The sequence below is a fragment of the Mytilus trossulus genome, chromosome 9 (genome assembly GCF_036588685.1).
Source record: "Mytilus trossulus isolate FHL-02 chromosome 9, PNRI_Mtr1.1.1.hap1, whole genome shotgun sequence".
Taxonomy (NCBI): Eukaryota; Metazoa; Mollusca; class Bivalvia; order Mytilida; family Mytilidae; genus Mytilus; species Mytilus trossulus.
This window is the reverse complement of record NC_086381.1, coordinates 19068399-19084309: the sequence shown is the minus strand read 5'-3', so window position 1 is coordinate 19084309 and position 15911 is coordinate 19068399. Positions and strand designations below refer to the sequence as shown.

General features: G+C 30.9%; 1 protein-coding gene across 1 annotated transcript in view; it reads right to left on the bottom strand.

Moving 5' to 3' along the window:
* The window catches only part of LOC134684360 (uncharacterized), a 44208-nt gene extending 28937 nt beyond the window's left edge, over positions 1 to 15271 (bottom strand). Inside the window, exon 1 of the mRNA XM_063543646.1 lies at positions 15149 to 15271. The gene's annotated coding sequence lies outside the window, so the exon portion shown is untranslated. The remainder of the gene's footprint in view (positions 1 to 15148) is intronic.
* Between the last annotated feature and the right edge of the window lie 640 nt (positions 15272 to 15911).

Genomic DNA, 15911 nt, shown 5'->3' with positions numbered 1-15911 from the left:
AACAATTTGACCTTAGATGTTCTACTTTTTATCAACTAAGAATCCCATCCATAACAAAAAGTTACACTTAGCGCAATACTGGTGAAATGATTATCACAATCAATTATTTTTAAGAAACTCTTTTAACTAATTAAACAACTAACCTGTAGTAGTGTTAAACAAAGTTGCTAAAATGACTTTTTCCGGGAAATTTTATTTCAGTTTATTTTTCTTGTGCCTATTTCTATCGCAAACTGTATTTAAAACTCCCTAAGTCAAACATCCAGAAAATATTAAAACGGATATATGATAAATTCTGGCCACGAGTTTTAAACGGGATTTTATGCATGAAAGCACATGATCGATTGAATTTGATATAAAGGACTTAAATTAATCATAATTTGGTAAAGTCATAAAATTTCAAACATGATATGCGTATTTTTGTTTTTAAATTAAATGGCTACTTTTTATCATAAATCTTCTTTACATATACTTTTTTTAAAGAAAATTCTTAAATTTGTCCAAATTCAAAAAAAAAAATTTTGTTAAATTATCATACTTTATTGATAATTAAACATTTTTTAGTGAATACATCAAATCCCGGTACCTTATCCTGGCGTCGTTAACAGGTGGTAGCATATAATCAATTTGGCTGATTTATTCATGTCAACACCGAAGTGCTGACTACTGCACTGGTGATAACCTCTGGGACGAAACGTCCACCAGCAAATGGCATCGACTCACTGGTGTAAATAGTTATTGAAGGTACCAGGATTACAATTTGATAAGCCAGATGTGCGTTTCGTCTACATCAGACTCATCAGTGACGCTCAGATCAAAAGTTTAAAGCCAAACAAGTACAAAGTTGAAGAGCATTGAGGACCCAAATGCAGGTAACCATTTTATATAAACAGTATAGACATTTTTTTTTTAAAGTTGTGCCAAATACGACTAAGGTGATCTATTCCTGTGATAAGAAAATCCTTAGTTTTTCAAAAAATTCAAAATTTTGTAACAAGAAATGTATATAAAAAAACCAACATATAATTGATATTCATGTCAACACCGAAGTGCTGACTACTGGGCTGATGATACCCTCGGGGACGAAACGTTCACCAGCAGTTGCATCGACCCAGTGGTGTTAATAGTTATTTAATGTACCAGGATTATAATTTAATACGCCAGACGCGCTTTTCGTCTTCATAAGACTCATAAGTGATGCTCAGATAAAAATAGTTATAAAGCCAATTAAGTACATATTTTAAGAGCATTGAGGACCCGAAATTCCACAAAAGTAATGCCAAATACGACTAAATTAATCTCTTCCTGGGATAAGAAATTCCTTAGTTTATCAAAAAAATCAAACTGTTATAACAGGAAATTTATAAAAAGACAGTATACTTGATATTCATGTCAACACCGAAGTGCTGACTACTGATGCAGGACTGGCAATTGTTTGTAAAAAAATATTCAAGTTATTCATTGAAATACTCACGAGCACTAGTAGTATATATTTCTTTAAGATTGCGTGTTTTTCTCTCAAAATGTTATATGTTATCTCCTAATAAACGAACGTGACTTATTCCCATTTGTGACTGTTTTGCTACATGTGAATTCGCATTACTATATGACTTGTTAAGATACTTGTCAATCCCAAATTCATGTGATTAGTTTGATGTTTCATTTACATGTACTAGATTTGGTTCTCCGTAATTTAAACGATGTTTTGCGTTTGTAGTTAGATTAAAAACAAACCAAACATAGCTATATAATATAGTTAATTGCTACCTCAGTTTGCTATTAATAAGTATTGCAATGATCATTGTTATGAAATGTAAAATCAGTATTTAGTTAGGGTTAGGGTTGATATAATCTCAAATCAATCCTAATTCTATCTTGTTTTTTTGAAAAATAGTTTTAGTCATTCAAATGTGCCGTCATTTTTTGTGTGCTGTTTTAGAATTACAAATGTGACGTCATTTTGTGTGCCTTTTCACCACTTCGTATGTGACCTCACTTTTTTCACTTTTTGCGTTGAGGCCTTGACTAAGTCGGGTGTGTCTATTTTGTTGTGTTGGTTTATGTAATGTATTTGGTTTTTGTTTTCTGTAATTAGTTAATACCTCACTTTTTCATGTATATTCATTTGATAAAATTTACTGTTTGAAATTGTTCTAAATAATAAGGATATTCTTATCCCAAGCAGAAAACGCTTTCCGTATGTTGCCCAAACTTTTTGAACTTTTGATTCTCAGTGCTGTACAACTTTTGACTTTTGAAATTTTATATCTGGGCGTCACTGGTAAGCCTTGTGTGGACAAGGTGCGCTTCTGGCGTATTGCATTTTAAACCTGGTGTCTTTTGTTAGCTATTATTCATGTGTTTCTTTGTCTAATATGTTCTCCTATTTATCTGCATTGTAGTCCTATAATGTTATGTTGTCATTGTAATGTTATATTTAATATTGCCATTAAAGCGGGAGGTTTGGCATGCCACAAAACCAGGTTCAACCCATCATTTTTTTCTTTAAAAAATGTCCTGTACCAAGTCATGAATATGGCCAGTGTTATATTATAGTTCGTGTCAGTGTGTGTGTGTGTTTGTGTCGTTTGTGTTCTCTTATATTTGAGTGTGAATTCACATTACTATAAGACGTGTCACGGCACTTTTCTATCCAAAATTCATGTATTTGATTTTGATGTTATATTTGTTATTCTCATCGGATTGTATCTAAGGCTAAGTCCGTTTCTCTGTGTGTTACATTTTAATGTTGTGTCGTTGTTCTCCTCTTATATTTAATGCGTTAACCTCAGTTTTAGTTTGTTACCCCTATTATGATTTTGTGTCCATCGAATTGCGAGTTTTGTACAATGGTATACTGCTGTTGCATTGATTTATAGCAACAAATCAGATTTTTTTCATTGAAGGAATCAGGCCTGAAATAGATAAAAAAAAAAAGTTTTTGTTCACAAAAGGCATTCATTTACTGTTATTGTTTGGTTTATTCTGGAATGAAAGCAATATAGTAAGACTGTGTTTGTTTCTTTGAAGATAAACATGCTCAACATGACACGTTCAAAGCCCTAAATAATATTTGAAAGTGAGCTACATGAGAATATTTTTGATCAAATGTATACAAAACAAATCGGAAGCAAAAAAATTTTGTTTCATTGAAACTGAACGTGTCTAGTGGTAAATTTATAGTTAAATTTCTGTGTACCATACCCAATATCTTGAAAGTTCAAATGTCCATTTGTGTTAATATGTCGACCGCAAATCTTAATAAAAGGAGTAGGTTCATTAAGACCCCTTTTTGGCCCCAAAATATAGCAGTTTTACAAAATTGTGAAAATGCAGTCTTTTAGCTATTTACTGGAAAGAAGAATGCTTCTGCTACATATATATGGGCTGTTTTTTGACAATACAATGCACATTTATCGGGTACTAGCAACGTTAAGTCATGCTAAATTACTGAAATCTTCTCAATGTTGGCGTTTTAGATAAATTTTAGACGTGTTCATTCATAATATTGAAATGTAAGTTGTATTTGATGATAATACATAACATATATAAAGGTTGAGGATGGACACGGATGCGGCCACTTTCGTTTTTGACAAAATCTATCTGAAAAGTGACGACTTTTGGCATATTTGATAAAATTTTCATATTTAAACTTGAATCGGAGCGCTTTTAATGACTACATCAGTTAAAATATTTCTCATAAACAAATTAAAACAATTGAAGTAGACCCTTAAGTGTTTAAAAAAGTGTCCAAAATCTTTCGTTATATGAACCTGAAATTTGAGATCAAAATCGGCCCTTACTGGATCTACTCCTTTGGTTGTTGTTCTTCAAAGGATATAGGAAGATGTGGTCTGAGTGCCAATTAGACAACTCTCCATTCAAGTCAAAATTTATAAAAGTTAACCATTAAAGGTTGAGTTTTAGTATGAATTTGATTAACTTATACAAAAATACATTCGTTCATTTAATATGTAAATAAAGACATGGTACATCATCAACTACAACATATCTGAACGCTATAAACCATGAATTGTGGCACAAAAGTTAAAAACGATTTTCAGAAGTTATTGTTTTCTTTTTTCTAGTTTTGTAGCTCTGACAAGTAACATTTGAATTATAGATCGAATATTCATCGGAGTTCGGTATTTTTGAAATTATACGTTTTAAGTGCCAGTCTGCCTAAGAATCAGGCAGTGGTGAAAACATGACCAAAAAACCCAACCCAATTTGATATTGATTTCAGTTCATAATATGTAGTTATGCACAAAAATAACATTCATTTCAATTTTCTGTTCTAGTAATAGAAGATACAGTTTGGTTGAAATGCACTAGAAATTAACGAATAAGGGGATATAACTCTAAAATTTACTATCATTCTAACCAATTTTCTAACGAAGTTATTTGAAATTACCAGACACAAACAAACGAAAGACTAATACTTTTTAACTCAGAATGATGGTTAGTATTAAATAGCATGATTAGCTCTGTGGGATTTTTCTAATGTTTAAATTTTTACCTAAATTGCCTGTTTCTTACAAAGACTGGCACTTAACTACATATATGAATAATTTCGCATAAACATTTGCAGTTTCGTACTTAGATTTTCATTTTTTCAAAGTATGTTTTGAAAGTGTTGAATTTTACTTCCAGTTTGGTATTTTTGTCATTTTACACTTTATCTATGTTTTATTGTAAAATACGAATAATACATGAAAAATTAAAAATAGTTTTTATGTAATGCAAATTATATTAATTCTTTTTAAATAAACTCATCGAATTAAAATTATTTGAAAATGTATATAAGTCGATGCAGATTTTGAAATGACAAGTAATTTATCAAGTTTTATCAAGTTAAAGGAATGGAAAGTAAACGCACTTTTACTTAAATAGACATCAGAAATGTCCAATGACAGCCGGAATAATATATAGACACGCGTGTTTACTACAACCATAAGCAACATTTGAGTAGACAAACGGAATATGCATGCGTTGATAATGCACATTGAGTTTATATTTCGTTTAGTCTGTATCCATCTTTTTAGGAGGAAACTTTACTAAATTTATTTACAACAGATTGAACAAATAGAAGGGAATTAAATGAAAATAAGTCTTTTCTTGTACTTACGGGAAACATTAATTGGTTGACTTATTTGCTAAAGTTTTAAACATTATTCCATATTCGAGCATTGAAGTTAACACATTGAATCTCAGTTACGCAAAAAAATTCAAAAATGCACTCAGATTTGATCAAGTGGCCATTTTTGTATTTGCAGGTAATTATATAAACAACGCAGTAGGGGGTTGTGAACTGCTGTCAATTTGAAAGTGTTCATAGATTTTAGTTTAAAGCAGAAGATATTAGCTACTATTGTACGAAAGATCAAGATATGAAACAGACCTTCTAGGTACTGTTGGTATTATTCTTAATCTCAATCTGTGATACATGAAATATTGGTATTTATTGAATTATGGGATTTTATGAGACAAAATATCATCAAAACATCTGAAAGTAAAAATAAAATACTTTGTAAGACCTTTTTTTTCTAAAATATAGTAGTTTGATTAAACCTCATTGCTTTCAAATCCTGAATGCACATTTGTTTGATAATATCGATGACAAATAGTGTTGGTCAACAGATGTGAATTTGTTTAACTTATTAGAAAATTCAAACATGCTTTGAACATCATTCAATCATATACAAAATATTAAAATGAAGTTAAAACGAATAAAAGAAAATCACATGTAAATGCGTGTTATAGAATTCAGGCTATGAGTAATAAAAGAGATTTGATGCGTAGAAGCATGTGATATTGATTTAACAAAAAAAATAAAAAAACCTTTTGACCAAATCAGAATTTAAACTATGAGAGTACCGAAATAAGTTAGTATCATTTCATATTATGACACATGTTCTAGAAATTTAAACAATGAATTAAGCTGTGACTTCCTGCATGGAACATGTAGTCATAAATATTTTAAGACGTATATATGATTTTTTTTTTCACATTACATCTAAAAACAAGAATGTGTCCATAGTACACGCATGCCCCATCCTCACTATCATTTTCTTTGTTCAGTGGAATGGGGGTAAAAACTCTAAAAACAGAAAGATCATATCATAGGGACATGTGTACTAAGTTTCAAGTTGCTTACACTTTAGCATTATTAACAACTACCTTGACCACAAACTTTAATCTAAAGTAGGACAGATGGACAGATAAACGAACGGACGCACAGACCAGAAAACCTAATGACCATAAATGGGGCATTATAAAAATTAAACTCGTCTCAACTCATTAAATATATATATATAAAAATAAACAGCTACGTATCCAGATTGGATATGAAACTAATTTGTTAATTCGTTTTTCAGTATCTTTTTTTGATTATAACAATGGAATACTAAAATACACAGCCCATCCGCACTATCATTTTCTATGTTGAGTGGACAGTGAAATTGGGGTAAAAACTATAATTTGGCATTACAATTAGAACGATCATATCATCGGGAACATGAGTAATAAATTTCAAGTTGATTGCACTTCAACTTCATTAAAAATTACCTCAACAAAAAACTTTAAAAAAAAACAACTGAAAAAACTTTAAAAAGAGGACAGACGGACGGATAAACGAACGGAAGGACGAACGAACGAACGGACGCACAGACCAGAAAATACAATGACCATTAATGGGGCATAAAAGAAAATAAACTCGTCTCAACTCATTATAAAAACACAACAGCTGCATATCCAGAGTGAATACGAATCTTATTTGTAAATTCGTTATTTAATATCTTCTTTTGATTATAACAATGGAATACTAACATACACAGGCAAAATATGCTCACTTCAATTTCACATGAATCTCACATGCAATTCACATGAAAAAGTTGATGAGATTCACCTTAAACAAGCTTATACATGAAACTCACATGAAGATTCTGATGTGAAATATTTCACATGAATTTCACGTGAAATAAAAAAAAAAAAATATTTTTCATATTTTAATTAAATTTGAAAATTAAGATGTTATTTGAATTATTTATTTTAAAAATTCATGTAAATTTCACATAAAAAATTTACGTGATTTGTATGTTAAATTCACATGAGATTCACGTGAAACTCACGTGAAACTCACAAGACCTAATATCACATGAGTTTTATGTATAAGCTCGTTTGAGGTGAAATTCATGTGAATTAAACGTCAGATTTAAATAAATTTAAATTCCTTGTTATTTGGGTAAACGGTCAATCGTGATTATACTTTACCAAAATGCTAAACCAATATAAAACAATTTAGCAGTATGATTTGTAGGAGTCAACAGTAGTTTGGGATTTTAAATTCATTTATCACTTATATTAAGGACAACCACAATACAATCAAAATGGATCCACATTAACTTAAAACAATCGAGAATGAGAATGTTACCAAGTTGTTCTTCTTGTACTACGGATGCATCATCATGATCATGATCACTAAAATCCGTACTGGTTTACTATCAAAGACTTACTGTATATCTCATTTACCCCAGACATTTCCATCAGTCAATAAAGCTGACATCATTAAACTAATATGATAATAGTTATCAAAAGTACCAGGATTATAATTTTATACGCCAGACGCGCGTTTCGTCTACATAAGACTCATCAGTGACGCTCAGATCAAAATAGTTTGAAAGCCAAACAACCATTTGACGTAAGATGTTCTCCTATTTATCAACTACGATTCCGATCCATAACAAAAAGTTACACTAAGCGCAATACTGGTGAAATGATTATCACAATCAATTCTTTTTAAGAAACTCTTTTAACAAAATAAACAACTAACCTGTAATATTGTTATATGATTTTTTTCCCGGGAAATTTATTTTAGTTTTCCTTCTTGTACGTATTTCTATCGCAAACTGTATTTCTAACTCCTTAAGTTAAACATCCAGAAGATATTGAGACGCATATATGATAAATTCAGGCCACGAGTTTTAAACGGGATTTTATGCATGAAAGCACAAGGTCGTGTTGAATAGTTTATTAAAGGACTTAAAATTAATCAGAATTTTTCAAATTCATAGAATTTCAAACATAATATGCGTATTTGTTTTACAATTAAATGGCTAGTTTGTATAATAAATCTGTTTTACTTATACTTTTTTCTGAAGAATTTTTTTTTAATTTGTCCAAATTCTAAAGAAATTATCTGACACTAATTCGCCTACAGTTTTACCGTATTCAGTATTTCAGCGTAACCTTTCTCGTAAAAATCCGGTGATTGTTTATAAAGTTGACACTCGGTAAACTTCACCTTCAAAATAACGAAAATAGCTGCCATAAAAACATTCACGATTGAAATATTTTTTGACGATTATACGTAATAGATGCGTTAAAAATATTACAATTGTGCACAGAGGACTAAGATTATAATATATGCCTGCAAATTGTTCAAGAATTAGAGTAACTCTATTTTTCACAAGTCAGTCGTTTCATATAACTTTAAACGAGACTATGGCTGTGTATTTTACTGATATGGGGAAAATAAGGAGTTGTATGTTATCATTATGTCAAGTATTGAATCAATACAAGAATATGCACGTGTAAAACATTTCCTACAAATCTATTAAATAAAATTGACAGTACATATTTAATTCAGAAATAATCGAAATGGCCCTTGTTTTTCCTTAATCATTGATTTAATATGACACTTCATTGGACGTTTTTCTTAGTGTAGAGTGCAAAAGAAAATCGAAGTTTTACACGGGGAAGTGTTGCTGGTGTAGCAAGACGGTAACACACAATACGGCCAATCAGCCAAAATGCGAAAGCCCCGGATAAAATTCCACAGAAAAACAGAGGCAAGATAAAAGACCAAAACCTATAACGACAAATATCAACCATCAGCCTGGCATGGAACATTTATTTAAAGAGTCTTTTTGAACTCCGAAACAGTAACTTAACGAAAAGACAGAAAAAACCATACACAAAATATAGACCAATATCTGATTAGTGTCTTAAATATTTCATGAATTTTTTACATATATTTTTGTTTACTTTTTCATATTTAAATATATACTGTCCACCATGTTAATATGGACATATTTTGCCATAAGACTGTTAAAATTATAAATCAAATTGAAGAAAACATTTTTTAATTTGAAGAACAATACCCTTTGTCATGACATTTAACTTCTGCGGATTCCTTTGTTTTTGTTGGTACAATTTTTTTTTGGATTTAAGAAAACTTGTAATTATATTATTTTCCTAATTGTCGCAAACAACCTAACCAAAAAAATCTATTTAAAAGAAAGACAATACATGTCAATTCTAACAGCAAAATTATAACACTTCAAAAATTACTTCCCGTACAGCTCAATTACATCATACAAATGATTTTTGGAAATTCAATAATGAAGACTTCCACTTTAAAACCCTATTTATATGCATACAAATATTCTGATGTAGACCTGGATCACAATAAGACCCAATAATATTTTTTTTTAGAGTGACATTTCCATGGATTTTAAAACTATTTGCTACAACATATGATTAAATCACCTTATAGTTATTAAAGGTACCATGGAATATAAATGAATACACAAGACGCTGATGTGCCAAAGATGGCGATTGTAATCTTTTCCTGGGATAAGAAAATCCTAAGATTTTGGAAAGTTTCAAAATTTTGTAACATGAAATTTATAAAAGACCATAAAATTGATATTCATGTCAACACCAAAGTGCTGACTACTAGACCTGTGATACCCTCGGGGACGAAATGTCCACCAGCAGTGGCATCGACCCAGTAGTATAAATAGTTCAATGGTACCAGGAATATAATTTAATATGTCAGACGCGCGTTTCGTCTACATACGACTCACCAGTTACGCTCAGATCAAAATAGATATATAGCCAAACAAGTTGAGGAGCGTTGAGGGCCCAAATTCAAAAAAGTTGTGCCAAATACGACTTAAGTTATCTATTCCTGTGAGGAGAAAATCCTTAGTTTTTTTTTTAAATTCTAAATTTTGTAACAGGCAATTTATCAGATTACCATATAATTGATATTCATGTCAACACCGAAGTATTAACTACTGGGCTGATGATACCCTCGGGGACGAAACGTCCCACAGCAGTGGCATCGACCCAGTGGTGTAAATTGTTATCAAAGGTACCAGGATTATAATTTGATATGCCAGACGAACGTTTCGTCTACATAAGACTCATCAGTGACGCTCAGATCAAAAAAGTCATAACGACAAACAACTGCAAAGTTGAAGAGCATTGAGGACCCAAATTCCAAGAAGTTGTGCCAACTACGACTAAAGTAATCTAATCCTGGGAGGAAAAAAAGTTTAGTTTTTCGAAAGATTCAAAATTTTGTAACATGAACCTTATAAAAACACAACATATAACTGATATTGATGTCACCAACGAAGTGCTGACTACTTGGCTGGTGATACCCTCGGAAACGAAACGTCCACCAGCAGTGGCATCGACCCAGTGGTTTAAATAGTTAGCAAAGGTACCAGGATTATAATTTAATATGCCAGAAGTGCGTTTCGTCTACATAAGACACATCAGTGACGCTCCGATCAGAATATCTATAAAGTTAAACAACAAATTTTTCAAAAATTCTTAATTTTGTAACAGGAAATTTATAAAAAAAAAAGACCATATAATTGATATTCATGTTAACACCGAAGTGCTGACTACTGGGTTGGTGATCCCCTCATTGAAACTTAACGTTTCTAGTGTTAAAGGAGTAGGTCCTGTAAGACTCCTTTTTGGCCCCAAAATATAGCAGTTTTACAAAATTGTTAAAATGTATACTTTTAGTCATTCATTGGACAGTGGAATTCTTCTACTACAGAAATATGGGCTGTTTTTGACAATACGATGTACATATATTTGGTACTAGCACCATTAAGTCGTGCCAAATTACTGAAATCTTCACACTTCTAGCATTTTGGTTAAATTTTAGACGGTTTCCGTGTAAAATGAAAGTGGCCGCATTCGTGTTCGTTCAAAATATTAAAATGTAAGTTGTATTTGATGATAATACATAACATATATAAAGGTTGAGGATGAACACGGATGCGGCCACTTTCTTTTTAGACAAAAAACATCTTTAAAGTGACATTTTTCGGCATATTTGGTAGATTTTTCATATTTGAGCTTCAATTGGGGCGTTTTTAAATACTAAATCAGTCAAACTCTTACACATAAATTAATTGAATCAAATAAAACAGACACTTAAGTGTTTAAAAAGTGGTCAACATCTTTCGTCAGATGAACCTGAAAGAGGCCAAAATCGGTCCTTACTGGACCTACTCCTTTATAATTTAATTAAATTACTGCGCACGATACCAATTATCATGAAATTTAAATGCCCATTAGTGTTGATATGTCGACCGTAAATCTTAATATAATTTGTTTGTTGGTCTTCAATGGATATAGGAAGATGTGGTCTGAGTGTCATTGGAACAACTCTCCATCTTAGTCACAACTTATACAAGTAAACCAATATAGGTGAAAAACAAGATTATTTGATTACCTTATAAAAAAGGTTAATTCGTTCATTGCATATGTAAATATAGACATGGATTTCTAGATGCTATTAATTTTTTTTTTAATCTAGTTTTGAAGCTCAGATAAGTTACATCTGCAGTACAATTCAAATATTCATCGGAGTTCGGTATTTTTGAAATTATACGTTTTAACTAAAAATAGAAATTATTTTACATAAACATTTGAAGTTTCGTACTTAGTTTTTCGTGTTTTCCAAAATATCTTTTGAAGATGTTGAGTTTTACTTCAAGTTTGGTTATATTTTTTATTTGACTTTATGTCTATGTTTCATTTGCAAAATACGAATAATCCAGGAAAATAAATTAAAAAAAGTTTTTTTTATGTTACGGAAATTATATTTGTTTAATTAAAGTGAACTCATCGAATTAAAATAATTTGAATTTTATGCAGATTTTGAATTAACGAGTAATAAAAAAGATTTAGCAAGGTAAAGGAATGGAAAGTAAACACTGTTCTACTTAAATTGACATTAGAAATGTCCTATGACAGCCTGAATAATATAAAGTAACGCGTGTTTTTTTACAACCATGAGCAACATTTGAGTGGACACACGAAATGTGCATGCTTGATAATGCACATTGAGTTTATATTATGCTTATTCTGTACCCATCTTTTGAGGAGGAAACTTTACTAACATCATTTTACAACATATTGAACAAATAGAAAGGAGTTAAATGAAAATATTTCTTTTCTTGTAATTAAAGTGATTATTTGGCTGTCAAATCTGCTCAAGTTTAAAACATAACTCCATGTTCGAACAAGTAAACACATTGAATCTCAGTTACACAAGAAAATTCAAAAGAGTGGCGAAATTTGTATTTGCGTGGTAAACAACGAAATAGGGGGTTGAGAAATGAATAGCTTCCAATTAAAAAGTTGTCAAAGATTTTAGTTTAAATATATCAGCTACTATCGTACGAAAGATAAAGGAGGGTGGTAAAGGGTAATTATCGTGCAATGCGGTCTGTCATTTTTATTTCACGTGCAGCCGTGAAAAACGTTCGTTTGTAACCGTGTTTCGTGAAATAAGTAGCAAGATCGACGTGCAGGTTTTTTTAATTGTTTTTACATTGTGAAATGGCATTTCTTTTTCAATTTCGTACGTGCAGATAGTCCCCATTTAAGCCCCTCATCAAGATATGAAACAGACCTTTTAGGTACTGTCGGTATTTTTCTTAATCGCAATCTGTGATAAATGAGATGTAAGTACTGAATTATGGGATTTTGAGAGACAATATATCATCAAAACATATAAAAGATAAATTTAAAATACTTTGTAAGACCTTTTTTCTAAAATATATTTCTATTGAATACCATTCTTTTCAAATCCTGAAGCACAATTGTTTCATAATATCGATGACAAATATTGTTGGTCAACAGGTGTAAATTTGGTTAACTTATTAGAAAATTCAAACATGCTTTGAACATCATGCAATCGTATACAACATATTAAAATTAAGTTAAAACGAATTAAAGAAAATCCATAAGACAGGAATGCATATGTAGATGCGTGTTATAGAATTCAGGCCATGAGATATAAAAGAGATTTGCTGCGTAGAAGCATGTAATATCGATTTAACAAAAGAAATAAATACATCTTTTGACCAAATCAGAATTTAAACTATCAAAATACCGAAATTAGTTGGTATCATTTCATATTAAATCACATGTTATAAAAATTCAAACAATGAATTTAAACGTGACCTCCTGCATGGTACATGAAGTCATAAATATTTTAAGACGTATATATAATATTTTTTTCACATTACATCTAAACACAAGAATGTGTCCATAGTACACGCATGCCCCATCCGCACTATCATTTTTTATGTTCAGTGGAATTGGGGTAAAAACTCTAAGGTGACATTAAAATTAGACAGATCATATCATAGGGACATGTGTACTAAGTTTCAAGTTGATTGCACTTCAACTTCATTAAAAACTACATCGACCAAAAACTTTAATCTAATGCAGGACAGACGGACAGATAAACGAACGGACGCACAGACCAGAAAACATAACGATCATAAATGGGGCATTATAAAAATTAAACTCGTCCCAACTCATTATATAAAAAAACAGCTGCGTATCCAGAGTGGATACGAATCTAATTTGTTGATTTGTTTTTTAATATCTTCTTTTGATTATAACAATGGAATACTAACATACACAGGCAAAAAGAATGTGTCCATAGTACACGGATGCCCCATCCGCACTATCATGTTCTATGTTCAGTGGACCGTGTAATGGTGGTAAAAACTCTAATTTGGCATTACAATTGGAAAGATCATATCATTGGAATCATAAGTAATACATTTCAATTTTAATGCACTTCAACTTCATTAAAAACTACTTCGACAAAAAACTTTTAAAAAAACACAACAAAAAACAATTGTAAAAACTTTAAAAAAAAAACTTTAAAAAAAGGGACAGACGGACGTACAAACGAACAGAAGGACGAATGAACGGACGGACGCACAGACCAGAAAACACACTGACCATAAATCGGGCATAACAGAAAATAAACTCGCCTCAACTCATTATAAAAAAAACGCATTATAGCTGCGTATCCAGAGTGGCTACGAATCTTATTTGTAAATTCGTTAAAAACAATAATTGTTATTATTCATATTTTAGTAAATTTGAAAATTCAGAAGTTGTTTGATAGTTATTAAAGGTACCAGGATTATAATTTAGAACGCCAGACGCGCGTTTCATCTACATAAGACTCATCAGTGACGCTCATATCAAAATATTTATAAAGCCAAACAAGTACAAAGTTGAAGAGCGTTGAGGATCCAAAACTCCAAAAAGTGGTGCCAAATACGGCTAAGGTAATCTATGCATGGGATAAGAAAATCCTTAGTTTTTGAATAACTCTTTCTTAAAAAATCATTTGAATTTCACATAAAACAATTTACGTGATATGTACGTTAAATTCCCATGAGATTCACGTGAAACTCACGTGAATCTCACAAAACCTGATTTAACATGAGTTTTATGTATAAGCCCGTTTTCATGTGAATTAAACGTGAGATTTACATCAATTTAAATTCCTTGTTATTTGGGTAAACGGTCAATCGTGATTGTACTTTACTAAAATGCTAAACCAACATAAATTAATTTAGTAGTATAATTTGTAAGAGGCAACAGTAGTTTGTGAGGTTCAAATTCATTTATCACTTATAATAAGGACAACCACAATAAAATCAAAATGGATCCACATAAACTTAAAACAATCGAGAATGAGAATGTTAACATGTATATTTTCTTGTACTATGCATGCATCATCAAGATCACCGTTCACTAAAATCCGTACTTGTTTACTTAGACCAAGGGGGTTATATTAGACTTACTGTTTATCTCATTTACCCTGGACATTTCCATCAGTCAAAACAGATGACATTATAAAATTAATATGATAAACAATTTGACGTAAGGTGTTCTTTTTTTTGTCAACTACGATTCCCATCCATAACGAAAAGTTTCACTTAGCGTAATATTAGTGAAATGATTATCACAATCAATTCTTTTTTAAGAAACTCTTTTAACGAAATAAACAACTAACCTGTATTATAGTTATACAAAGTTGCTAATAGTTTTTTTTCCCGGGAATTTTATTTCAGTTTTCTTACTTGTACGTATTTCTATCGCAAACTGTATTTCTAACTCCTTAAGTTAAACATCCAGAAAATATTAAGACGCATATATCATAATGTCAGGCCACGAGTTTTAAACAGGATTTTATGCATGAAAGCACATGGTCGTTTTGAATAGGTTATTAAAGGACTTAAAATTAATCATAATTTGTTAAATTCATAGAATTTCAAACATAATACGGGTATTTGTTTTACAATTAAATGGCTTGTTTTTATAATAAATCTTTTTTACAATTTACTTTGTTCTGAAGAATTTTTTTACTTGACAACAATTTGCCGACAGTTTTACCGTATGCAGTATTTTCAGCGTGACGTTTCTCGTAAAAATCCGGTGATTGTTTATAAAGGTGACACTCGGTAAACTTCAGCTTCAAAATAAACGAAAATAGCTGCCATAAAAACACTGACGACTGAAATATTTTTTTGCGATTATACGTAAAAGATGCGTAAAAAATATTTAAAATTGTGCATAGAGGACAACGATTGCAATATATGCCTGCATTTGTTCAAGAATTAGAGTAACATGGGAGATATTTGGAAAATAAGGAATTGTATGTTATCATAATGTTAAGGTATTGAATCAGTACAAGAATATGCACGTGTAAAACATTTCTTACAAATCTATTAAATATAATTGACAGTACATATTTAATTCAGAAATAATCGAAATGG